This window comes from Heterocephalus glaber, unplaced genomic scaffold (assembly GCF_053883595.1).
Source record: "Heterocephalus glaber isolate CG9 unplaced genomic scaffold, H.glaber_assembly_v1.0 deba00001724, whole genome shotgun sequence".
Lineage (NCBI taxonomy): Eukaryota > Metazoa > Chordata > Mammalia > Rodentia > Bathyergidae > Heterocephalus > Heterocephalus glaber.
This window is the reverse complement of record NW_028258435.1, coordinates 5,954,563-5,981,528: the sequence shown is the minus strand read 5'-3', so window position 1 is coordinate 5,981,528 and position 26,966 is coordinate 5,954,563. Positions and strand designations below refer to the sequence as shown.

The window sequence follows — 26,966 nt, the reverse complement described above, 5'->3', positions numbered from 1 at the left end:
TCCCAAGTGCTGGGATTACAGGCGTGGGCAGCCACATCTAGAGACTTACACATGGTTTAACTTTCCTAGGCAGCCAGGAAGCCCTGCTTTTCAAAGCTGTTTCCTCTGTCAAGAATGTTGTGGGAGGCTGATGGTGATAATGCTCTGCTAATGTGAGGGAGCCCAGGGCGGAGAGGCTAGACTGCACCCCGCCCCAGAGGTGACCGAGCCACTGCTCCCTGTGGGACCTTGCTGTCCACCTTCTCTGGCTGTCCTGATTCAACATGAGGTCAATTCTCCCAACAGCAATGGTCACCTCACGATGGTCTGTGCCGTCCGTGTATGCTGACATTTGGAAAGAGGTGTGTTGTCCTTGCAGGGAAAGCTACCATGAGGTGTAGGGATACAGGAATGCCCATGACAAGTGCTTCCTGTGTCCCTTGAGATGTCCCATAGTGTTGCCTCTGGGTGTTCTGACCCCAAGATCCAGCTCCTGGTAGGAAGCCTCCTCCTTCTGCACCTAGTACTTTGCTTTGTCCACTTATATGAGAAGTGTGCTCCTTATTGCTTGAACCATTCGATGCCACTTAACAGATAAATAGCTGTGTGCCAGCCTCTGGAGAGTGAGACACAAAGAAGGACCCTCGAAATCTCCAGCTCTAGGGCTCAGGCGCAGCAATCAATGCTAATGAAGGGGGTAGAAGTGAAATCTGAATGGATACTGGGAGAGCAAATCACCCTCTCCTAGGTTCTTCCTCCCACCAGGGCAAAACCCAGAGCAGGGAAGGACACCTGAGCATGGAGCACCCAGAGTCCCAGGCTCAGGGCCAGGCAGAGAGAAGCTGCAACCCCATTTCAGGCTCAGAAATCCCACCTTTCTGATGCTAAAAGCAGGTCCTGGAAGTTCAGTGTGGCTATGAGCAGTGGCCCTGCAGAAGCCACTTCAGAAGCAGTGGGCACAGGGTGTCTCCCTTTGGACGCAGGGATTCTGAGCAAAGGTCTTAGTGGAGCACCTGCTTCCGGGGCAATGGATGGAGGACGCTCCCTGTCTGATAATCACCTTTAAAACTAAAAGCAACTATTGTAATTTAAATAGCACACCGAGTGATTCCAGAAATAGACAAACTTATTCAGGAACTAGACATTTAGCTGTTATATTTCTTTTCTGGGTATGGCGAAACAAAGGTTGGGTCCAGAAGTGGACAGATTTTAGCCATCAAATCCAGGAAGGAACAGAACCAACCTAGTCTGGAATAGCCAGGCATGTGTATCAAGGCCTCTGTGACCCCCTGAGGTGTCCACCTGGAACCATGGTGTCCTCTCTGCCTTCTCTGATCTTATGACAGAGAGGTTTGTGACACAGATATACAACCTTCATCATCCATTTCCCCTCATCTCCAGGGCAGATCCAAATTCCAAATGTTACAGAATAAGCTTCTCAAAAATTTTAAGAATATGTTTTACCTTATTCAATATAGCAAACCTACTGTTATTCCAATGTATCACAAGTATAGAATAATTATTAGTGAGGCAAGTTCACCTTATTGTATATAACAACTTCTAACCCAAATGTGGCTCCTACACTCGGAGCTCCCTCAGACCAGACTAGCTATGCCCAGGGTCCAACAGCCAAATGGGGTCAGAGGCAGTCACACAGGACACCTGTTCTCAGAGTGATTATTCCTTCCAGACACCATGCCTGTGATTTTAGTGACCACTGGAGGATACCAGGTGAGATCATTTAGGAGTGATGGATTTTCTAGGGCAGGGATTGGCAAACTGTGGCCTGTACATATACCCAATCTAGCCCACTTCCTATTTTTGTAAATAAAGTTTTATTGGAACACAGCCATCACCATCCATATGAGTACTGTCATCTATGATTGTATTTGAGTCCTAGGATAAGCTTTCCCAAGCCTTTTGGATAACCGCTGATAGAGACAGAAAGGCCACCTGTTTCCGAAGACTTCATCATCTAAAAAAGATCAAAAGATTGGAAAAGTAACCCAGTGCTTATAATTAAATGAAAGAGAAGAGGAGGTCAAGGACTAGTATTGCAGAGAGCAGGAATAGGACACAGGGCATACGCCTAAGATGGGAGGAGACAAACTCTCCTCAAAGCTCAGTTTGCCTCACTCTTCCCGATGAAACCTTCCCACACAAGGTGTGGTGACTTGTAGCACCTGGTCTTGTCTACACCACTCACCTGCCAACATTCTAGTCGCCTGACTTCCCAGGCTGCTTACTGCCTAGTGTGTTCAGTCTGCCCATGGAGAATGTGTCCTGGTCCTGATTTCCACTGGGTGAACTTCTCAACAGATTCTGCTCTGGTTATTGGTGCTGCTCTGGAATGTAAATAACATACTGTATATTGTTAGGATTTTGTTAAATCCAGCTTGGCTATGGCTTCTTAGTTTACATTTAGCACCTTTTTTTGGTTTATTGCTTTTAAGTAATCTCAATTCAGATATTTTTCCTGGATTAAAAGCATCTTTGAGACATACAGAAGCACAAAAGGTGATCAAAATATACAGTGAATGTACAAATTTTTAAGAATTATTACAGTAAAACACACATTGCCCTGAATCCCCCTTAAAGTCCTTCCCCTTGCTTCGTACACTTATCCCATCATTCTTGCCACTTTCTGTAGCAGTTCTGGAGTCTTCTTTTCTAAGTACCTCTACAAAGTGTGATCAAAAATACGGTGAATGGCTGGGGTTGTAGCTCAGCAGCGCAGTACCTGCTTAGCAACCATGAGGCTCTAAGTTCAATTCCTGCTACCAAAAAGAAATACAGTGAAAGCTGCTATTCAGTGCCATCCAAAGGAAAGGAAAAGCTTGTAAAAATATGACACTGTGTCCTCATCCACCTTATCCCCCAGATCTGGCACCATGAAACTTCAAGCTCTTCCCTAAAGACAAAATGACCATGAAAGAGAAACACTTTGAATCAATTCAGGTCATCAATGTAGCCAGGAAAGCGCAACTAAAGACAGTCAGGAAAGAGAATTGATGCAGAAAGTGGCAAGGAGATGGAATGAGTGTGTCGAAAGGAAGGGTAATATTCTGAGGGGGATTGCTCTGGTTTGGATCTGAAATATCTCCCCAGTCTCATGTGTTTGGAAGGCGACTGTGTTATGAAGGTCACTGTGTTTATCAGTAGAGTGACCCACGGATGAGTTCACAGCTGAATGTGCTGTAGGAGGTGGCCCTGGTTGGAAGAGGTCACTGGGGTATGACCCGGAAGGGTGCATTCTTCTCCCTACCCCTTTCTTCTTTCTCTACTTCCTGGCCACCATGAGGTGAGCAGTTTTCCTCCACCACTACAAAAAGTGACCATGAAAGGGAATAAGAGCAATGTGCCTTTTACTGTAGTACTTTTTAAAAATTTCAACATTCACTGTATTTTGTGATCACACCGCATATAAAGAGAAAAGCGGGGACTACGGTCACTGCTCATGGTCAGGCAGCTGTGAATGAGCCAGGGTGCTCTGACATTGCCAGTTGTGCCTCTCTGTCCCCTGTGGACACTGGAGTCCAGGGCGATTCTTCCTGGAAGGGGACGTCTTGTTTCATAGGCTGGGTCCTAAGGAGTCAGGCACTGGGTGTCCATTTTTATAGGCAATGATTTCCATTACTTGGCCATGGTCCATGGAGTGTTGCTGCTCTTGTTTGGTTTGTTGGTTTGTTTAAGCCTCCTCTTGGCCTGTCACAGGTGTATGACTTGTGTGAACACATGATCCTTTGTGGAGAAGAGTCCTCAGGTAGCCTCCATGCCACCCAAGCCCATTCCTTCTGCCATTGGAAACTGGGGGCCTAGTGACACACCCTTGGGCCACCTGGTCCCTTCTCCCAGCCAAGCCAGGCTTAGAGAGCACAGCTCCTCCTGAGAGGACAGCCACATGTGCTTTGCAGGGTCTGAGAGCCTGGCTTTCTGCACACAGTGACAGGAACTCTCTGGCTGACCCCTGATCTGTATTGGTCGTGGTGCAGTGCAGGCGGCTCTGGGGGCGAAAGTGGGAGACAGGTAGCTCAGTGAGAAAGGGGGACTGCAGGCTTCACCCGACCCCTGAGAAGCAGGTGGACCCTGGCCAGCCTAGGTTTAGCTTGTCCACTTTCAACAAGCCACAGAGAATGGGACAGGGCATCCCCACTGTGCAACTGAGCAGAATGTAAAGAATTGAGTGTATCAAGGTTGCTGCAAAGAGAAAACAAGATCATGTTCATGAAAAGTGAAACAGGTCTGCAAGCTCTCTTACTACAAGGATGATGATCACGACAACACTTTTATTTGCTTTTGCAGCACTGGGGATTGAACCCAGGGCCTTTGCACTGAGCTACATCTCCAGTCTGCTTTGTTTTGTTTTGTTGAGACAGGATCTCCCTAAGCTACAGGCTGGGCTCAAACTTGTGATCCTCCTGCCTCAGCCTCCCAGGGTGCTAGGATTACAGGCGTGCAGCACCACATCTGGTTATTTTTGTTGTTTTATCATTTTTAACCTAGAATTGAGGATGGAGCCTCATTGCCTGCTCCTTGACAAATAGTAGATGCAGAGTAAGTGTAAATTGAATGGTTGAATAAATAAAACCAAAGATCATAATTACCCTGAAGGGTCTCAGTGTTGATGATGGCTGAGGGACATTCCTGAGTGGCCCTAATGCGGTCACCTGGGTCCACACAACCCATCATCACTATCTGTTACCATGTCCATAATCTATTTAATGATTTTGGTTTTAGTCACGTTTCAGAGGAGACAAAGAATCCACTTAAATTCTTTCACAGGCCCAAGGATTTGATCAGGTTCACACTTGTGTTCCATCCCAGCCACTTGCTCACACTGAGCTGTCTGTCTTTCCAGGGATGGGAAGAACTCATTGTTCGCTGCACACAGACACCAGCCACCGGGATGTGCATATATCAGCATATTTAGTGGCAGGCACAGTCATTGCGATTTGACATCTCAGTCGAGTTTGTCTTGAAGTCTGGCAAAAATAGAAGTCTCGCAGCCCCTCCTCCTCACCATTTCTGGGGAAGGTGGTCCCACGTCCCCAAGCGCCTCGCCAGGGACACAGGCTCACAGGAAGGAATGAGCCAACACCACTAATACACAGTTTTTATCAATCCGTCTGAAATATTCTGAATATTTAGACGACCTGAGCGGGCTGATTCATTAGCTAATTACTCATCACGTTACAGTCTGAGTACCCGTTTGCAGAATTAGTTTTCTCCTTCGACATCCACTGTGTCTTACATTTGTGAAAAGAACTGTGTATTGAGGCTGTTTCTCCGTCTCTGCTTTTTCTGCAGTGTTTGAAATGTGTTCGGGTGAATGGAGGGGAAACCGAGGAAGGTCATGTGAGCCTGTTTCAGACATGAAATTTGGAGTAGAAAGACCAAAGAGTGTTTTCTTTGTAGTTTATCAATAGGATCTAACTCAAAGCCTGGCCTATTGTATATATGTAAATGTTTTTGTTTGGGGAAGTACCCACAAACTTAATATTTGCACGTGATAGTGGATCTTTGTAATATTTCCATATTTAACCTTCCAATGAAAGAAAATGTTTAGGATGGTTACATTTACCAGTCCTTCAAATTTTGTCTTATTCTCTGTCAAAACCTAGGGCTCAGAGCAGGGCCTGGCGCACAGTAAGGCTCAAAGTGTGAGTTGCCTACTTGCTAATAAAGTGATGAAGAAATTAATTTGCCCACCTGCTCCCGTGGTGTGGCATACCTAGGAGATCAAGGGAATTTTCAACAAGTCTGCAGCAGATAGAGGAGAAAGGAAGCGAGACATGGAGGAAGGAAAGAAAAAAGGAGGGAGGGAGGGAAGGAAAGAAAGAAGAGAGAAGGGGAAAGAAGCCAGAAGGACAGGCAGGGCTGATGGGGCAGAAGCATGCGAGCCTAGTGTGTGTGCACAGGTCCGCCAGCCAGTGCAGGGGACAGCAGCAGAGTGTCCTTGGTGTGGCCACAGTGACAGGATGTCCGTGCTCATCCATCTTCCTAGAATATTGCAGATGTGGCCCACTGCCCACCCCACAGCCCCAAGACAGCAGAACAGGCGGTTCCTGGAGTCTGTTCATGCTACCACCTTTCTAATAATCATTACTATTCCTTGCAAGATTGTGCTTCATTTATTGTGTTTTGTTCAAACTGGGAGAATGTAGCCACAAAATGAGGTGGAGAAATACCTCACACGAGGAAGTCAGGAGAGCGACTTGTCGTGTCACCTTTTGTTGGGTTAGTTTTTTAGGGAGGGTACTGGAGATAGAGCCCAGGGCTTGCATACTAAGCTGCATCCCCAGGCCTTTCTTATTTTTTATTTTGAGACAGGGTATCTGCAGCACTAAGCTGCCCAGGGATGGCTGGGTTTGAACTTGGGATTCTTCTTCTCAGCCTCCCACAGTGCTAGGTTATGACAATGCCTCTATGCCCCAACTCTTTCTGACTTTTGACAGGATCTATTTATGGACATTTTCATATTACCTAAAATTGATTTTGCAAACCAGATAAAAGTTGACTTCTGGGAGTAACACATTGCTTTGGTGTAGTAATTCCTCAAGTAACTGGGAGATCAGGGTTACATGGCTTAGAAAAACCGTCATGCCATCTACTGAGAGCAAGAAGAAGGGACTCAGTCCAAGGGTGCCAAAAGCAAACGCCTGTCCTCACACAGAGCCAAACTGTGTGTTTGGGGAGGGTGTGTTTATTTGAATATCTGTAAGTTAAAAGCATTTTTACATTTCATAACTTGTATATAGTTGTTGGGCCCAAAGAGGAAACATTTCCATGAAAGAGTTTGGAATTTCTGGGGCTTATTTAATCTTCTTTTGTGACGTTTCCTGATAGACTCTCATTCTCTCCCAGGGTTCCATCCCATAATAATAAACCGACTTCAGGCCAGCTTCGACAGCTCGGGAACCACTCCAAAGTCCCCAACATACCAAACAATATTGATTTTTTTCCTTTTGATTTAAAGTTAATTAAAAGGACATAGTACATCAGCAGGCTGGTAGAGAACCCTCTCCTGCCAAAATCTAATTCAGGAGTCTGATGAGCAAAAATTGTGATAGTATGGAAAAGGTCATCATGGGGTTGGATGTTTTAAAAAATCACCTTGAAAGAAATTATCTAAGTGCCCGGGAGCCTCCTGCTGTGGTTTTTAAGGGCTACATCAGTCATTACTAAACAGAGCTAAAGAAAATCAGAAGGGGGGCAGCATGGATGCTCAAAGCTTTCAACTGCATTGATAATTATGGGTTCATCTAGAAGAAAGAAGCCCAGTTGTGGTTGGTTGTTTTCTTGCAAGGCTGACAGATGTACAGCACCAGGTCTTCTCCTGTGCTGTGGGCCCCAATGAAAGCGGGGACCTCTTTTTCCAAGTGAGGACCCCAGCCACTGTTACCTCTGCTACATACGGAGCACTTGAGGTCGTGAGCCAATTGGTGGACAGAATGGCTTCCAAGTCCCCACAGCTTCTACAGGTCAAAAGGCATTCCGCCTCAGTAGGATTTGTGGTCCTTAGAGGGGAACCCAAAGCCTCTGGTTCCTGAGAAAATTGTACCCCTTTTCATCAAGGCAGTCTGCCAGAACCTTGAGACAGCTGTCCCTAGTGCTACAGATTGGGGCACAATGCTCTTACAACAGAGGGAGGCGGGTGACCAGAGAGCACTGTGCCCTGGGAATCTTTCTGTTAAGATTTAGATTTAGACATGGGGAGCCTGGTCAATGCTCGTGTTTCCCTACAAACCACGCCTTCCTGGTACCGTCTTAGAACCAAGGTATTCACCATTGATCGAAGCATCAAAGATGCTTATCGTTTAAAACACAGAGTTGCTGTCTGCCACGTTCAGTATTTGCATTTTTGTTTGTAGAGGCACCTTTACTTTGAAAGTTCACAATATCTCATGCTAGAATGGCTGCTTTGCCATGGCAGGTGGCATATTATTACTGCCAAGCCTCCTTTAAATTAAAACATACCTTCTTACGGGCTTCCCCGGGCAGACCCATGCCAGAGGGATTTTGATGCTTGGTGCATGGACTGGTGCCACACTGGCTGCTCACCTGAGATTTCCCTGCTCTTGTCTGTCTGTCTTGCCTCCTCCAAACGGAGAAGACCTTCAAGCATGAGATTCAGGTTTCCCACCACCTCCCTCCATATTTCCTTACCAGAAAGTCACTAAACAACACGCATGTGTGGCCGGGTTGGAAACCAAGCATTTGCATTTTAATTTCAGCCCCTAATTGAACTCTGGCCCCGGCCAGAGACCATGATGTGCTGGGGGATGGACACTTGGGTCAGCGTGTGTTATGGGGAACCAGTTGGACGCTGGCTTCTTCCGGGTCCTGCTTCATGCTGCATCCAGGGTATATTTGCTGTTCCTCAGGCGATCTCAGGAGCTTTCTGAAGCACCCTGAGTGGTCACAGCTGCTGGTGGCAGAGGGGCCAGGCGGGAGGATCAAGAGCTGAAGGGCGCAGGTTTGGGTAGAGGGGGACCAGACGCCAGGACTGTCTGCAGAAAGGCAGGGGCTTGGTGAGAAGGAACATGGTTCACTATTGGGGACGGTGCTTCTGTGCCTGTCCTTGGTGTGGGTCTAGGACCGTCCCGGGTGGCTCCTCATGTCCAGCCGCCCCAGCCTCTCTGGTTTCCATTCCAAGCAAGGGAGCCCTTTGCTGACTGAACACCACTTGGTGATGCTGCCTGTCACAGCTTCACAGAGACAGGACACAGAGCGAAGCTGGTACCAGGCAGGACATCGGGCTGTCACTGGGTCCCTGGTGCCTCTGGGAAGCAGAAAAGCAAAGATCCAAGAACCAAAGTGTGTATTCTGCATAGCCGGCTCACTTGATGGTTGCATTATTGCTGGCCTTCCCAGTGTCGAAGCTGCGGGTGGCACCAATTCTCCCTGGAGAGTCCAGTCTTTCCGTGAACCATCCTGGTGCGGACACAGGTCTTACTGCTGGGACACAAGAGGATTCTTTAGTCCTTTGCTTCAGGATGGATCTGGATGCCCGGGAGCCTGGTGCTACTGAGAGCAAGGTGACCAGAGGCCGGGGGCACCACACATGCTCTGTTTCCCCTCCTCTGTACACTCTGTACACTGTTCTTCAAGCTGCCTCTGGCTTTCTGCTCCCCTCCCTTTCCCCTGGAGGATCTCGTGATGTTAGCCAGACAGTGCTTCTAGGAAAGGGAAAATGTATGTTTCATTGAAAGAAAAGAGCCATGGCCCATCCGTTCACAGAAGAGCATCCTGGCACTAATCACAAACTTTTTAAAGTTTTTTAAATTTCTTCAACAAAAGAGAAAATCTCCCAAAGTGGAAATAGTTGTTCCATGAATCATATTCCTTTGCTTAATTTTTTTTTAAATCATGTGAGTGGGAATAGCTAGCGAGCAGCTCGAACCTTCTCCAGGCAGAAGGTGCCTCTCCCGGAATAAACCTCTCATTCTTCGTGGCCACAGCTCTGCCCGGCAGTGGCAGTGCCACCTGCGTCCCAGTGATCTCACAGCTCGGCTCCAAGGCACCGCACACCCTTGGCCGACCAGCTCAGTTACAGACTGCACGTGGGAGGTTGGAATAAAGTTTCTGTGTTTTCTCTATTTGTCCTGCTGGGTTTTAAAATGTACCCCTGCTCTTGAAAGTGTCTTGGCTCTGTGTGCTTGGGTCGCACGCGTTTTGAGGATAGACAGTGGCGTTCTCTCGCCTCTCCTGTCTCGTCTCGCCCTCTGCCTCGCTTGTCTCTTTCTCTCTCCCGTGGATCTCTCAGTCTCTTTCTCCTCTCTCTGTCTCTCTCCTCTGTCTCTCTCTTCCCTCTGTCTCTGTGTCTCTGTGTTTGCCTCTCTCCTTTCTCTGTCTCTCTCCTGTTTCTCTCCTCTGTCTGTCTCACTCCACTCTCTCTCTTTCTCTCTCTCCCCTACCTCTCTCTCTCCTTTCTCTGTATCTCTCTCCTCTATCTCTGTCTCTCTGTGGCTCCCTCTCCTTCCTCCTCCTGTCTCTCTCTCACTCTTGCCTCTGTGTCAGTCTGTTTCTCCTCTCTCTCTCTCTCTCTCTCTCTCTCTCTCTCTCTCTCTCTCTCTCTCTCTCTCTCTCTCTCTCTCTCCCCCTCTCCCCCTCTCCTGTCTTTGTCACTGTCTCTCTGTGTTGCTTCTTTCTGTATGGTTCTTTCTCTCTGTTTCATTCTCTTTTCTCTCCTGTTTCTGTCTCTCCTGTCTTTGACTCTGTCTCTCTATGTCTGTTTCTTTCTCTCTCTGTTTCTCTCTCTCTCTCCTCACCCTGCCCCCCCCCTTTCCAGGGCAGGCGGGTGGCAGAGTGTCCAGACTTGCTGCACGTTACTCACACACAGGTGCCCACAGCCGTGATGTGCCGCCCTGAGGTCCCCGCCTCGGATGCAGTGAGACCTCCCATCTCAGGCTCCTTGCTGTTCTCCCTGCATCACTCCCAGGCCTCTGAGCTCAGCCCCTGCCTGCCCCGACTGCACCCCACTGGAGCGCACAAAAAGTCTGCTGAGTGCTTGCATGTCCCAGGCACTCTGTGGACTTCACGCCACCCAAAGTGCCTCCGGGGTCCTCCCAGAACTTCCTGGCGAGTTTCCATTGGCTGGGGCAGCATGTGCTTGATGCTTCCAGGAAGGAGGAGAAGGCGCCTTCGAGGGGCAGTTCACTGCCACCCGTGCCCGCTCAGTGTCCATCTTGTAAGCTGAATACTTCTCTCCCTGGACCATTAGCTTCCTGAGGACCAGGAATAAGATATGATATAATGAATATAACATAATCCCTCTTATAACGCCCCCCAGAGAGCTGTGCACATGCTACGGTCTTCAACAAACACTTTAAAAACTGAGTTCTTCTACAGGGTAAATGGTAAAATGTGCACTGGTGTGTACGTAATAGTAGACTGTGTATTTGTTCCTATTTGCTAGTGACTTGGATACCTTCTCCCTCCCCAGTAAAAAGAGCAGATACAAAATGAAGCATAATTAATCCACAAAGCCTCGTGGGTAAAATGGAGACAAGTGCTCCTTGGAAAGATGCCTCCTCCTCTTCCCTCTTCCCATTCACACACGGAATGAAACACAATCTCCATCCTTTGTCCCACGTCCTAAGGAGCCTGCTCGTCCTCCAGAGAATCTATAAACGGGGGACATCCGGTCAGGCTTTGGGGGGTGGCTGCTGAACTCCAGTCAAGTGCACATGATCTGAGGTCTTTTGCCAACTCTCTCCCCCCATTCCAAGTTAAAAGCCAGCCTAAACTGTGCAGCCAGGCCTCTGAGGGAGTCTGAGAATGTGTCTGGGCTCACATTGTCACATTGTGTCCCTGGGATAGTGCTTTGTTTGCTGTGACCAAAAGCATACCCCCCTGGTCACCACTGTCTGTGGCCAGCTCTGTTTCACACTCTGGACACCTTCTAAGTCCACCTCCTCTCCTCACCTGGCTGTTCTATACTAATTTAATATTAGACATCAGAAATGAAGACCCGTAATAGGAAGTACTTGGTTTCTTTCCCTCTTCCTCTTTATATATCTACATATTCATCTCACTGCTGTTTAAAGCTGGATCACATAATTCCCACTGGAAGTGGCAGGACAATCTCCAGCATTCTAAGAGCTGACTGTGACTGCCACCCACAGTGGACCTTGTCACATTTGCCGAGATGGCAGCACATTGAGGTCTTGGAGCTAAACCTTAAGAAGCTTGAGTTCCTTCCAAGGATCTCATCCTGTATCTTCTCCGTGTGTGTGTGTGTGTGTGTGTGTGTGTGTGTGTGTGTGTGAGAGAGAGAGAGAGAGAGAGAGAGAGAGAGAGGAGATTGAACCCAGGGTCTTCACACTGAGCTATATCCCCAACCTTTTTATGTATCTATTTTTTAAAATTTTGAGATAGGATCTTGCTACATTTCTAAGTTGCCTATGCTAAGCTCACTTGGCGATCCTCCTGTTTTAGCCTCCCAGAGTGCTGGATTAGAGGTGTGTACCACCATGCCCAGTAGGGTTTGTGCATTTTTAAACACTGTGACTCCAGAGGAGCTAGGAGGAGGTATCAGGGCCAGCCTTGCCCCTCTGGGCTCGTGTCCCCTCTCTCTGTCCCTGGGCTGAGGACAGTGCATCCATGTGACTTCCAGGAGGGACAGGGAAGCTTCAGGGCTGAAGCTTTAACTCTGCCACACCTGGAGGATGCACTGTCTTCTCCACGCTACCCCTTCCACTTGGTATGCTCCATTTCCCCCACCATCACCCACAGCCTCATCTGTCTCAGCGGCTCTCCAGCTCTAGAAGGAAGAACGGGCTGGGCGTCAGTTTCCTCTCTGACAGTGACACATCCTCCTTGTGAAGGGGAAGTTGAAGTCTTCTTTCTGTGACGCCTGGGCTCTGGGGATAGCACTCTGGAATCTTTGTCTCTCTTTGGAGCACTTAGCTGGCAGCTGCTGGAGCAGACAGGCATTGTTCTCCCTCATGCTGTCCTTGCTCCATCCCCCTGTCAGAATTTTGGACCACGGAGAAGAAGATAAACATTGCTGTCCTGGTAAAGGAGATGCCAGGCCCCGTGGGATCTAATCTCTCCCAGAGCGGCCAGGCTCTGTCCTCTGCATCCCCTGGCCCCAAGGGCCTGTCCTGGCTATAAGTCTAGTGCCTCTGCCATCATGATCTGCCCTCTGATGACTTCTGGTTTTGCCTGTGACCAGAGTGTGCAAGGGATACAGAAATGTGCAAGAGAGAGGAAAGCACTCTTGTGCAGCATGTGTTTCAGGGAAGAGTAAGCCTGGCTTCCTTTCTCTTCCATCTGATTTTCACATTTCCTTCCTCACTTCCAAGGCCTTCCCCTTCCCTGGGTTTATTCTGCTTTGCATAAAGACTTGGGGTTAAAAGAAGCAGCACGAGGGAGAACTGTTTATCAGTTCTTGTTTATCTAACTCATCTGATCCAGGGAAAGCTGACTTTGTGTGATAGTGGAATGCAGGCCCATTTTGTTATTTTCTTAAATTACAGATACACACTTGCCCTTCATCCAACTGATCACAGTACCGAGTATGGTATCCTGAGGTGGGGACCACGCGGGTCCCAGGGGGGCTGTGCCTGGCTGTGTATGAGCACCTACCAGCCTGGGCCCTGGGGAGGGGTGTGCTCGGCCTGTCCCTCACCCTGCAGAGGTGCTGTCTCCACTCTCTGGGGTGCAGTGTCCTCGATGTGATGATACATGTGGTCCTGCCATGTGCAGCAAAGTGAGAAACAGCCAGAGAAGTCTAACTGGAGAATTTTCCACCTAAGCAGAATGTGCATTTTGTGAGAATTTTTCTCTCGTTTCAGATTTGTTTTCACATCAGACCTTTGGGAACAGAATCACTTCCAGACTCCCATATCCTGGGAGCAGCCACACCCAGGTTCAAGGGGACAGGAGCTCAGCTTTGAGGGGTGATGTACCCCAGCCACAGCCCCGCCTCTACTGTCCCCACCCTGGGTCCCTCTGCAGGACACCCCTGTGTGCAGACAGCAGCGCCTCAGCCTGCAAGGATCTTTTCTTTCCCTTTTAACTCAGTGCCTTCCTTCTGACTCCACGCCAACAGGGGGCAGCAGAGGCCCAGCCTCAGCCAGCCAGAGGTGGGGTGTCAAACTCCGGATATAGGTACAGGGCTCCCCAGGGTCTGGGTGCTTGCTCTGCACTCATAGAATCACCGGTTTTAATTTCTCCAGGATACTCCGGGAAAAGGGTAGAAGACATCTGACGGTGAGAATGAGTCAGTGTGCCGTGAGGCTGATTTTAGGTGCCCCGGAGAGCAAGGTTTTCTGGCCCAGGGCTGATGCCTGGGAACCCAGAGCCCAGCTTGGCAGGGTTACAGCAGGGCAGACGTCCAGGGCTCCGGGCTTCAAGACCCGCACTTCCTGCCTCTGTAAGGGCTTCCTCCTCTTTCCCTGAGCAAATCCATGGGCCTTCATTTTGCGTTCGGTGTGCATGAGGAGGCACTGAGTCCGGAAGCCTGCATCTTCCTCTGGGCTGAGCTCCTGCCTCAGTCCCCAGTCACCTGCCCGCCCTGTGCAGGACCGAGCTCCTGCTGGATTAGCTCCTCTGGAACCCTGGGCACAGTCACTTCCGGTGTCAGCCCCGCCACGGAAAGCCTCAGGCTTAGACGTCTCATTGTCCTAAGCCCAGGGCACATCATCTTATATCATAAAAGGATTTAAGCTCAAACCACAAATCACCAGTGTCATAGTCAAGAGCTAGAAAAACTGTACCATGGCTTTGTAGATAAAACCCAAGAATATAACTCTTTTTTACTGAGTTTTCAACCATTCTCGCTTCTTATGTGGCATCTGTGTCTTATCCCATGGCTCTGAGTTTCCCTTCTTTGAGCTCTTCCTTAGATAAAAATAGGCAATATATAAGAGTAGCGTATTTATCAAGACTTTTCCTTTACATACATTCCCTTTTAACTACCAAGCTCCATTCCTGTGGCTAGGTCACTAGATGAATTGGTCACTAAAAGAGAAATTGTATATTCCATTATATCACAATATTCAGAACAAAGAAGTGGTCAGAGGAAACTCCTACTTGAAATCTTTGCTTCTATTTGCATAACTTTTACATGCAGTACTGTAATGTGTAACAGAACTTAAAACTATAGGACATACTATGCAATGCAATCAGCAAAATGACAGTGCTGTATAAACGAGTGTACAGTACAGAAAAGACATTGAGCCCTTATCAACAAGATGTACAGAATTCTACAAAAATAAAAGATGGGTTGTAAGTCCAACCAGTGGGTTGTAAGTTCAAACAGTTGTCAAACAGGTAGATCATTAAATGAGGAACATCTGTCATTGGAACTGATTTCATAATATCCCAGGCAAGTGGAAAAACTGTTCCCTTTGTGGGGTTCTTACCCAGGAAGTGGCTCAAATTTGGGAAGGCTCTTGCTAGTGGGATGTTCTCAGTCTTGGCTGAACACTGACATCTCCTAGGGTCTCAAAAACATGGGAGCCTGGGCCACACCCAACCAGCCAAATCAGAGTCCCTGCTGGTTGGTGTCAGGGTGATTCAGAGTTCCTGAGGTGACTCACACACAGGCTTCTGATCTGAGAGGAGACTTTCCCCACCTCTCCTGAGAGAGCGAGTGTGCTGGTGTGGACCGCTGCACAATCACAGAATCTTAGCTTGCGCTTCCTCTCCTTGCTGAGTCTAACTGGTGGAGATTAAGCTTGACCGACGCCCTTTCTTTGTTGCAATCTTTGTCTCACCTCCATGTTGTCTTTTTTAAACATGGAAGTAGATGAAGGCTAAGATATCCAGCTTGCAGTAAAGGCCAGGACCCCGGACCTTCCCCAGCTCAGCTCTGCCCAGTTTGAATCTCAGCTCATGTGGGTACTTGTACCATCTCTGCTCACTGCATCTAGAAATTGACTTTCTCTCTGCTGGGCTGGTGCCTGTGGTTGTGAGCCGACCTCGTGACACTCAGGGCCCGGGTTGTGATGGTGAATTTCCAAGCCAGCATCAGGACATAAATACCCTCGCTCCCACTGGGATCTGGAACTGACTCAGGGAGGACTTCCCCAGCGGCAGATTCCCTCCTGACCCACACTCTTCCCCTCCCTCCTCCTCGAGGGATCCACCTCTGGGAGGCCTGGGGCTGGGCTTGGAGTGCAGCTCTGTTTGTAGCCTGACGCAGGCGAGCTGAGGCTGGGGATTGCTGGCTTCGTGGGCTGCTAATTGGGCCTACAGCAATCTCTCCCTTTGCATCTCCTCGGACAATGTTGAGAAAGGCACACGATGCCTCCCATATCAAACACTGTGAGTACCGGTCACCCACAGCCCATTTAGAGAGGAGCTCTGGGTCGCTCATCCAGTCTGCTCTTATTGCATGGTAGCAGCACTGAGGGTCACCTGTGTTCACAGGCCCTCAAAGCTTGGGCCAAGAGGCGTTTCACTCAGTGCCGCAGAAGGACGGCTCCCATGACAGTGCAATGATGAGCAGCTGCTTAGGACCTTATTACTGTATTGTTGCCGTCAGTTGCCCTCTATGTTGATATATTGGGAGACCATTTTGTATTTACTTCTCGAAGCCCAGTTTCTCCACAGATGTACATGAAAAACTAGTTCACTGGCCTGAAAAAGTCATAATCCGCATTTTTAATAAATTAAAAGTATGAACCACTCTGCCACCATAATTGAAATATGGAAACATATAGTATAAGCCAGAAGAAAATGGGATACTATAAAGAAGTGCACACAAAGGAATAAGCATTTAGGCTAGTAAGCAAAGAAGTCAGAGCTTGTGTGCCAGCTTAAGATGGGACATGCTGTTTTGACCCTGTGGAGCTGCCCATCAATCAGGTGTCCCTCCTTCCGGGCGAGGGACAGTCCCCTCCTGCCTCAGCCACACGGTGTGCTCACTGGAGGGGCTCTGTCTCCCAGACTGGATTGCCACTGGCTCCCTTGGCCCCAGAGGAGCTTGACCTGCCTCTGTCATGAGCCACTGAAGCCTACAGAAAGCAAGTCAGTAAGCAGCTGGAGGTTTATCGAGAAGAGGCAGGAAGTTTTTAAAAAAATCATCATTTTAGAGAAGGTAACTTGTGTTGTTAAGTAACTCTGACTGAAGAAAGAGTTGACTTTGAGAAGAATGTAAACTGGACAATCCCGAGACTGACCTAATGAGTTCTGTTGTTTTCGAGGAAGGATATCTTCAAACTCAGCATCTTTATGTGGCCCGATTCTGATAAAAATCCAAATACGGTTCACTCTAAAATTAGCCTGATGAGTAAGACTCAATCAGTCTGTCCAATAGGAATATGATGTGAGTTGCAGAATTACCTAGGTGATATCACACATTCCAGTAAAGATGAAATGTGTTTCAGAAGGAAACAAATAAGACTGATTTTACCAACACAGCTACCTATGCTGAAATATGAGAAAGTTCCCAGGGAACCAGGACAGAGTGACTAGTGAGCCCTGTGACATTCTCTTTCTCAAGGCATCACCCTCCTTGGTGTGCACACGCGGAGCTCGGCTGCAGATGACGCAGAGAACAAGGAATCCTCGCTCAGTTCTACCAAGGATTTTGCTCTGTGTGGGTCTAGGAAGGTTTGATTTTTTTAAAAGTTAACTTTAACTGTACAGAGGGTTCAGTTTAGTGGTTAAGAGGACATGGTCAGAAATTAGATGGTCAGGTTTCAAGTCTAACAGTCTGTCATTTATAAACTGAGTGACTTCGGGCGAGTCACTTGGCATCTCAGTGCCCAGCTTTGCCATCTGTAGAAGTGGTATTATCAAGCATTACTTAGCCTCGAGGACTAAATGCCACAACACATGCCCAGTACTTGTGCTCAGTCCCTGTCATAGATCCTTCTCCACACATCTTCCTTCTCTGCAGACATGAAGGTTGGCCCAGCAGAAAACAAGAGTAAGTTTTCTTGCTAAGTGTGATGCCTGTTTTGAGAAAGCTCCAAAAGGCTGAGTGAACATGGCAGTGCAGAGGGATTGCCCTGGCAGCCAGCTGATGTCCAGCCTTGAGCTGGGACATGGCCCTGCTTAAATCTCCAGGACACTGGATTCCAGAGTCAGCCTGGTGTATTGGGGTTGCACAGCCAGAGTGTTGGGGTCACACAAGGTCTCCCTGCCATATTGGGGCCACATTATTTATTTATGATTTAATTACATTATTTATATATATTTTTTTAAAAAACCAAGTTCCCCAACTAGCTGCAAGCTAAGGCTGGATTCCAGAGCCCAGGCAAGCCCTGAAGATCACCTCCTCAGTTATTCTCACTTTGCAAGGGAAACCGTCACCCTGTTTCCCATCTTTAGAAGCAGAGTGTTTACATTTTTAAACAGATTGAAAGGAAAACATTAGGACTGACCCTGGCTGACTAAGGAATATTTGCCCAGTTCTTCCCAAGATTTTGCTCTATCTGGGTCTTTAAATTTTTTTTAAAGTTAACCTTAATTGTTCTGAGGGCTGAGTCTGGGAGTTAAGAGCACATGGTCAGAACTGAGATGGTCAGGATTCCAGTCTAATATTCTGCAACTTATAAACTAAGTGGCCTTTGTTTCTTCAACTCACCTACCACAGAGGGACTGTGCAGGCCTCGGTCCAGTAGTTTTCACTAAGACACTAAGACATTCAACAAGGATTACAAAAGCTAACGCACCAGGCGTAGTCTAGTCAATGCTTTCAGAATGTTTAAACTCCAATACTGTTTTGATAAACCAAGAAGTCTTAACCATTTTAGAATTATCTGAATATTTTAAAGAAATTAAATAATGTGACAAAACCCAAATAAAAGCAATGGTTATATTGGGTTCAAAGTGTGTGTGCGTGTGTGTGCGTGTGTGTGTGTACACAGGTATGTCTCTGTGTCCTCATTTCTCCTGTGATAACAGCAGGATGGGAAACAGAATTCGGCCAAGCTTGTTTGTTACTGGTCCTCACTCACTGTCCTGCAGGTGACTGGCCCTGAAGGGGTTGCCCTGCCCTGCCTGCAGCAGCTCCTAAAGCCAGCCTGTGTTGGGGGGTTTGGGAGTTGGGGCCAGTGTTGGCCACGAATGATGTCTTCTCTGCAGAGAGTGTTGTGCTGATTCTGTGCCCACGAGAGGCAGGCGTGCTCTAGCCCAAATTCACACTAGACTTGTTGCCATCTCACTTCTAAAGTAAAATCCCAAGGCCAGACAGCCCCATAAATATCTTCTAATGGGTTTTGGGTCTTCTTTTTATCCACTTATTAGAAACCATCAGAAACTTGGTATCTATATCACTTCTTTTAAAAGGATACATCTGTTTTCATTGGATTTGGAATGACCCAAATGGTCTCCACGTTTTAGTAATGACGTTGTCTCAGAAGAGCCATTGGCTGTTTGTGCAAGAGAATGTTTCTCTGTGTGAACCACAGTATATTCACTAAGGCTGGATTTTCTAAAGAACAAAGAGCCCAGGATTGATGTTTTGAGAGCCTGAGAAACCAGCCTGGAAAGGAGAAAACCCTGCAGGTGAAAGGAGCTGGTCTAGAAGCCTGTCCCACTGTATGCCAGCTATGTGTCCAAGAGCTACTGAGCCCCACCAAGCAGGGAACAGGGACAGTGACACCACTGTGAGGACTGGCAGAGATATGGACCCATGCATCTCATCAGAGATTTCTTCTAAATCCTCACTCTTGGTAGCTGTTCTTATTTGAGCATTTCTTAATACGAAGATTCCTTTTTGTTTCCAATTCAAATTTTGTGTTATTGCCTGCATTTGAACTGCACTGTGAATTTTTACTTTCCAGCAAGTTTTACTTCATTACATGTAATGTGTGTATTGGCTTCCCTAAAACAAATCAATTCCACTGTCAGACAGGAAGAAAGGAAAAATTTGGGGAAGGGGAATCTAAATACCAGAAAAGTGTGCTATCATTCTAAATGGTAGTGAGTCTGGCAGTGTGTGTGCATATGTGTGTGTGCATTCCCGTGAACTCCAGTGACAAGAAACCACACCAATATAACTGCACCATGTCATGAAAGAATGATGCAAATAAATGCATGCAAGAAAAAGAGAATGGTTAACATTTGTTAGGCTGTCTACAAGCACGGTGTCCCAGGAGTGACACCAGAGCGCAAGGTTTGACTTCTGGGGAGGCCCGGAGGCTCAGGAAGAGCCCGTCCCATAGAGCTAAGGCGCATACACACACTTGGAAGCAAAGAATTTCGTGTTTCGTTTTTCCTCCCACAGAGCTGCTAAAATTGGCATGAATGTGGTTAGTAGTTGGAAAAAGTTGAATTAATGTTCCAAAGGAATTGTCCTTTTCTTTGGAGAGCCTGGTTTCCCATGTGAACCTGGGAAATGGGATCTATCAGAAACATCCTTCCTCTGGGATTCTTTGCCTTTATTTTTTATTTCCATTAATTACTTATTTATTTTGCAGTACCAGAAATTGAACCCAAGTCCTTCACATGGAGCTCCATCCCCAGCCCCCCCTTTTTAAATTTTTTTTTGTTTTTTTGAGACAGGTTCCTTGCAAGTTGATAAATCACCCAGGCTGGGCTCAACTTTGCAATCTTCCTGCCTTCCAGGGTGCTGGGATTACAGGCATGTGACCCCAAACCTGGTTTGATGCCAGCATTATTTCCCCGCGGCACTGGTTCTGACGTGGCCTTAGCTAATCTCACAGATGTGAGATGGGGTTGGACCTGCTCGGGTTGCATCTCTGGGATGCAGGTGCAGGCTGAAGTCCCCAGTCTGTTGGTCATGTGGTCACAGCAGGCTGTGTCTCAGGCCCTGAGCTCCCCTCTGAGCCATGTGCCCTTTGCGGGGTCTCTGCAGAGGAGCCTGAGACAGTGGCATAGTCCAGTTTCCTCCACCTGACTTCATTCTCTCATCTTTATTAAAACACAAGCCTTAGGTTGAAAGCACCACACCCATAACAAACATGACAGACAGCCTGTCCCAGGGCTGGCCACATGCTGAGTGCAGACGTAGGTGCAAGGCCTCCACTGAGACATAGGGAAGCTGTCCTGACTGGTGAGGACGTGAGAGAAAGTCCCAGTCCCAATAATGGCTTCTCCTTCCTCTCTTGCACAGGGAAGGTCACGTGGAGGCTGCTGCCAAGGTCAAGGTGCAGGTGCGGCACATGCTCGGCCGGATCTGGCCCCACCCTCGCTGATGTTTGAGGAATCCTCCAGTGTGGTATGTTCACTCCAGCAGAGCTTATCATTGTCTTAGGAACAGTACCTGAAAGCAAGTGGAACTCGGGGTGCAGGCACAGCTGATTCGAAATGAGGCCAATTGAGTCAAAGCCCTTTTCTGCCACTTACTCATCTTTGCTTTTGATTTTAGATGTTTCAATTTGATGTCATTGTTAGTCATGAAATATACATGCAAAATGTGTACATTAGCTGGGACTTCTGCTTCTCTCTTTACACCAATGAAAGCACTGTTCATAATCCAAATATTTCAAAAACCAAATGAAGCAGAGAACATTATCTGAAAATGCATTTATGTATTTTGCATGGTGTTTTGGATTTCTTTTTCTGTTCCTTCTACTAACATGGTACCTGGAGGTTTGGGGTTACTTCCATTCCTGTCCTTGAGGCCAGTGTCGGGGGTGAGGTCCTCCGGGCATGGCTGGGGTCCTGCCCTCCTCTGACACGGACACGAGGCCAACCTGCCCCTACTCTGGGCTCTGCTACACCTGCTGAGCTGGGGGAGCTGAAACCTACATTCTTATGAAGATGCATGTAATTCTGGCAAGACTGTCGGGAAGGAATTAATCCCTGGGCCTGATGTTCTATGTCTACTATAAAATCAATTTCTAATTGTTCAAGAAAATCTCACCTTTCAGACATTATATCATTATTCTCTTTTACCTTTGGGGTCAACATTATCAGCAACTTATCCTCTAAATACTGTCATTTGCCTTAATGTCAAATTACCAGAGTGATAGGGTTTTTTTTTTAACATTTGTTTTCTTTACATAATTAGCATATGGAAAAGTTGAAATATTTGAATAATATATGTAATAATAAACTACTGAAAATTCCCAAATTCAGTAGTGACCACCATTAATTTAAAAGGGTTTAAAACTCCTTGTGATTGCTTTCTTTGGATGTATAGTTTTTTAACACTTTTATGTTTCTTAGTACATGTTTGCTATTATTTTTATTACCACATGTTGCTGAAAATGCACTAACACACCTTAATTTTTGATTTCACATCCTCTCACCCTCCCCTCTCTCTCCTCTTCTTCCAAGTTCACTTTGTCTTCCCATCTGGAGAGGATCTATCTCACTGTTTCCTGTTATCTATTTTCCTGCTTATTTCTACTCTGGGTTTCTCATATAATAGAAAACATGTGGTATTTAAACTTGTGTGTCTGATTTAACATTGTGGTCTCGAGGTCATCCATTTTCCTACAAATAACTCCTTTATCCTTCTTTGGGGCAGAGTAGTACTCCATGGTGTGTAAATACCACATTTTCTTTATCCATTCATCCATTAATGGACATATAGGCTGCTTCACAGATTTAGCTATTATGAGTTGTGCTGCTGTAAACATGGGTGTGCATGGATCACTGTGATATGTTGACTTTAACTCCATTGGGACAATACTCTGAGGTGTTATAGCTGGGTTAGATGAAATTTCTATTTTTTCATTTTTTGAGGAATCACCATACTGATTTCTGTAGTGGTTGTACTAGTTTACATTCCCACCAACAGTGTAGAAGGGCTCCTTTTCCCCTGCTATCTCACCAAGATTTATGATTATTTGATTTCCTGAAGATAGAAATTCTTTCTGGAATGAGGTGGAATCTCAGTGTTTTAATTTGTATTCCCTCATGGCCAGAGATGTTGATCATTTCTTCTTGTATTTATTGGCCATTTACACTGCTTCTTCTGAGAAGTGTCTGTTCATTTCACTTGCCCATTTTTGAGTGGGTCTTTTATAAGGGGGCTCTCATTTTAAAGTCCTCTATGTATTTTAGATATTAGTCCTCTGTCTGAGGAGTAGTTAGCAAAATTCTTTTCCCATTCTGTAGTTTTTCTCTTCATTCTCTCTGCAATTTTAAATTAAACCAGGTCAAATTGTACATTTTATCCTTTATACCTTTTTCTCTTTATGCATCATACATAGCTTTCTGTATCATTGAATATATCTCCAGAAAATCATTTTTACATGATGTATGATATTCCATATTGTTGGCTTTTTAAAGTTTTGCTTATTATACTTATTCTCCAACCTAGAACTTCACATGGTGTTGATTATTTCCTGAAGGTGAGTTCACAGGGGAGTCTGTGTCCACCGTGGGTTGAGAAGGGATGTCCTCTCCAAAGCTCCATGTCCCATCGTGGTCCTGGCTCTGTGTGTGACACACGGTGTTCTCACTATAACACAGCGATCACGGGGTTCTTGATGCCTAATCAGAGAACTGCACCAGCCCATCCAAGCACCGAGTTCACTGTTCTGCATCCAGAGTATGCTCTAGGGACACGTCTGCCCCAGGCTGCTGCCCCTGAATGGTAGCTTGGTCATCTCCCTTTCATTATTTCCAAGAATGGAAAGGGTTCCACTCAACAAGGAGCCCATTCCACCCCCAGAATTGCACTAACAGCTGAATTTTAGTCCATTTATGCCAAGTGCCCATCACTCTGCACTTAGCCTCTGAAGAGATATAGAATAAGACCGGGTCAGCCCAGTGGGCACCTGGTACAGATCTGCGTTCTGGGTGTGATCTGGTCTCCAGAGCGCATCTCCATTTCACCTGAAGGCATTTCAGGATCTGGCGGCCATTGTCAGGTTCCCTGAATACACAAGTGAAGCCATTCACCCATTCAAGGTGCTGAGCCACCCGGAGACCGAGCCTGCTGAATTCCTATGAAGGCCCCAGGGCTGGCCTTAGACCCTGACCACATGGAGAAGAGGCAGGAGGACACAGGCTCACACCCAGTCACCTTGGCATGGAATGCCAAGAATTGCACTAATGAGAAAACAGAAGCCACCAGCCCCAGGAGACCAGGAGTTTAGTAGCAGCTGTGATGCAGAGGGCCTCAGTGGTTGTGTAACTGGTGTGAAGGACACACTGGACTGGGAGACTGAGGAACCTGCTGGGCCCCTGCCATGCTGCTCCCTTTGGCCAATGCTGGTGTCCCTAGACATCAGTCCCATCAAGGGAGAGGTGAAGGTGTGGGGATCTCCAGGGGGCCATACTTGCAGGCCCTGGGCTGGGGTCTGAGCTTTGGATCACAGCCCTCTGTGCCTCCCAGATGTATGTGGCTTGTCTGCTGGAAGATTCCTCTCCACCTCCCGATGGCATCTCACGATGTACCACAAGTGCAAGCTCGGACCCCATATGCTTGTGTGGAGACCGAGTCCTTTGGCGGACACAAATTAACTGAGTTAATCCTTAAAATAACACTAAGAGCTGGGTGCGGTGATGCACATCTGTGATCTCAGCACTCTGGGAGGCTGAGGCAGGAGGATCACACATTTGAGCCCAGGCTGGGCAACTTAGTGACTTACCAAGAACATGTTTCAAAATAAAAATTTAAAAAAAATTTTTTTTAAAAAAATGAAGAAGAGCCAGGGATGTAGCTCAATGCAAAGGCCCTGGGTTTAATCCCCAGTGCGGAAAAACAGTGATAGTGTTAAAATACAAAGTAGTACCTCTGCATTTCACAGAGGAGGAAACCAAGGCAGACAGAGGGTCCTGTCTCATGCTCAGGGCAGAACCCAGCTAAAGGGGCTCTGAGTTTCTCAGCCCTGCATTGTGCTGAGTGGAGATACAAGTTTACCGCTCCACGTCTTAAACCAGAAATACTTTTATCAACCACATGGCTGTCAGAGCTCAATGCTTCCTTACCACCTTTCACATGCATAAAAAAATAGAAATATCAGCACATCACCAATGACAGAACCTTGTGAGTTGTACAACCAGGCAGGTAAAGGAGGCATAGCTGATTGACTAAAATGCCAAATCAGAGCAGATGAGCAGGCCGGGACCCTCCTAAGAAGAGATTTGAACATCGCTTTTTGTGTTAGCCCATGCGTGCATTTAGTTGCTTGTGCAAATTTCTAGGTCTTCTGCTGATAGATAGCATCAGTTGTCTATTTCTTCATTTCTTCCTTCTCTGATACCTGTGTTGAGTCCTTCTCTTCTCCTCCCTCTTGCTTCCCTTATGTTGGGTCCTTGAATCAGGACAACAATACTTTCCGTATGGAAGATGGAATTTTTCTGTCTGTACTTCAGACCATAGTTACATTTAGGAGTTGCTCTGAAATGTGGATTGGAACTGCTTTTAGCCCACAAGTCTCTGACCAGGACACCAGGGAGTAGTGGCCAGCGGAGTCACAGAGCGGCTGAAAGAAACCGAGCCACTAAGGAGATGTCCTCTGCCTTTGCATCCATCTCTCCTCCCAGAGCTCTTTGCTTGGGGTACACAGTGTCCCCTCATTTCCTCCAGCCTCCTTTGTTCCCCTTTACATGAAACACAGGCATTAATGTACAGCCAGCAAAAAATGTGCCTACATTATATTTACTCCTAAAATTTAAAGTACCAACTGTTTAAAATATCTACGTGGTATTAAAGAATTATTGTTGATCCAGGTATGGTGGGACATGCCTGTGATCCCAGCACTCTGGGAGGCTGAGCCAGGAGGATGGCAAATTTGAGTCCAGCCTAGGCAATTCAGTGACTTAGGGAGACCCTGTCCCAAAAAATGAAAAGGGCTGGGAATGGACCTCAATGTGAAGAAACAGGGTTCAATTCCCAGTACTGCAAAATGATAGGAATTATTAGTTTTTAGATATGCTAATAACATTTATCATGTGAGGTTTAAAGGTAGAACTCTTTGTATCATAGGGTTACACACTGAGAAATTTCTAGATCTGGTTCTGTGGCATCTGTAGCTTCGTTCAGTGTTGAAATGGTGATGGAGACAAACAGCTGTGGCCTGGCAACACTGTCAAAGTTGACTGGTGGGTGTGGGGGCTTATTAGGCTCCCCTGTTTGGCTTTGTGTCTGCCTGAAGTTTGCAGAAACATCAAAAAGTTTCTTGTTTTAAATTTTTATTAATCCATGTTGCAGTACATAATGTCTATACGCCTCGTGGGAGAGTTGCTACATGTACATAACACATCTTAATTCCACTTTTCGTGCCCTGCCCCTCCCCTCCCCCCACCATCCCTAGATCTTCTTCCCATTTGTAAAAGATCTATCTCCCTGATTCCTATTATCCTTTTTTTAATTTTTTGCTTTAATTTATTTATACTTTGGGTTTCTCGTATAAGAGGAACCATGCTGTATTTCAGCTTGTGTGTTGGTTTTATTTCACTTAACGTTGTGGTCAAAGTGCATCCATTTTCCTACAAATGACTCCAATTATCCTTCTTTATGGCAGAGTAGTACTCCACGTTTTCCGTATCCATTCATTTATTGATGCACATACGGGCTTTTTCCAAGACTTGGCTCTTATGAGTTGTGCTGCTAGAGACATGGATGTGCATAGATCACTGTGACATGGTGTTTTTAACTGAATGGGAACCCTCCTGACAGTAGCTGAAGGGGTGTCTGATAGTTCCAGGTCGCCTTGGAAACCTGGGATCAATGTCCTGTCTGTGCCTCAGTTTCCTCATCTGTACAACAAGGAGAATAACAGTATGAACTTCATTGGACCCTGGTATAGGCTGAGGTGTTGTTACATGTAGCACATTACAGGTACATGTTACATACAAACCATTCATGGCCCTACATATGGTCATTACCACTAGCTTTCCTAGAGACGGGAAGTTGTGTTTTCGTTTCCTCCCTGGATTTCTTAGATTTGCAATTGATATACAGAAAGCTATCCTTAATTTTGTACATGAAAAGCATGTTAGAATTAATAGTTATCTTTTCTATTTTAAAATAAATGACAGAATGAACTTGATAATGACCTTGCTGTCACTTGTTATATTGGGTGGATTTCTGCAGATATTTAATGAAATGATTTTAAAAATAAGTTTCTAAAATTTGCTAAGGATATATTGTGGGTTTTTTCCTTCCAGGTAAGTTAGGTTCATTGATTAGACAGCTTAGCCATAACACTGACTGAACCTTGGGTATTTAATTTTTTTCTGTCACAAGGGCCATAAAGCTGCATTTTTCCCCATAATTACAGTTATCATGAAACTGCATCCTCTTACATAGCCCTGGTAGGTGGAGATTTCACGTAGTTTCCTCCCTTCCTCTCCTCTTTTCTTTTCTTCTTTCTTTCTTTCTTTCTTTCTTTTTTCTTTATTTCCAGTACAAGGAATTGAACCCAGAGTCTTCCCCCTAAGCTACATCCCCAGTCGTTTTTTTATGTTTTACTTTCAGACACCATCTCAGTGAGTCACAAAGTTGCCCAGACTGGGCTGGAACTTGCCATCCTCCTGCCTCAGCCTCCCAGAATGCTGGGGCTCATGGTTTCTTAATGCTGCAATTTTTCTTTTCTGCACTGCTACATCCTAACTCATAGTTTTCCTATGGAAGGAACCAGTGCTGGGGATTTCCA

General features: G+C 46.5%; 1 protein-coding gene across 18 annotated transcripts in view; it reads left to right on the top strand.

The window, feature by feature from the left end:
- The window catches only part of Myt1l (myelin transcription factor 1 like), a 385,446-nt gene that overhangs the window by 20,753 nt on the left and 337,727 nt on the right, over positions 1–26,966 (top strand). For all 18 annotated transcript variants that reach the window (XR_015446741.1, XM_021247219.2, XM_021247217.2 and 15 more), the window contains exon 2: positions 20,519–20,623. The gene's annotated coding sequence lies outside the window, so the exon portion shown is untranslated. The remainder of the gene's footprint in view (positions 1–20,518; positions 20,624–26,966) is intronic.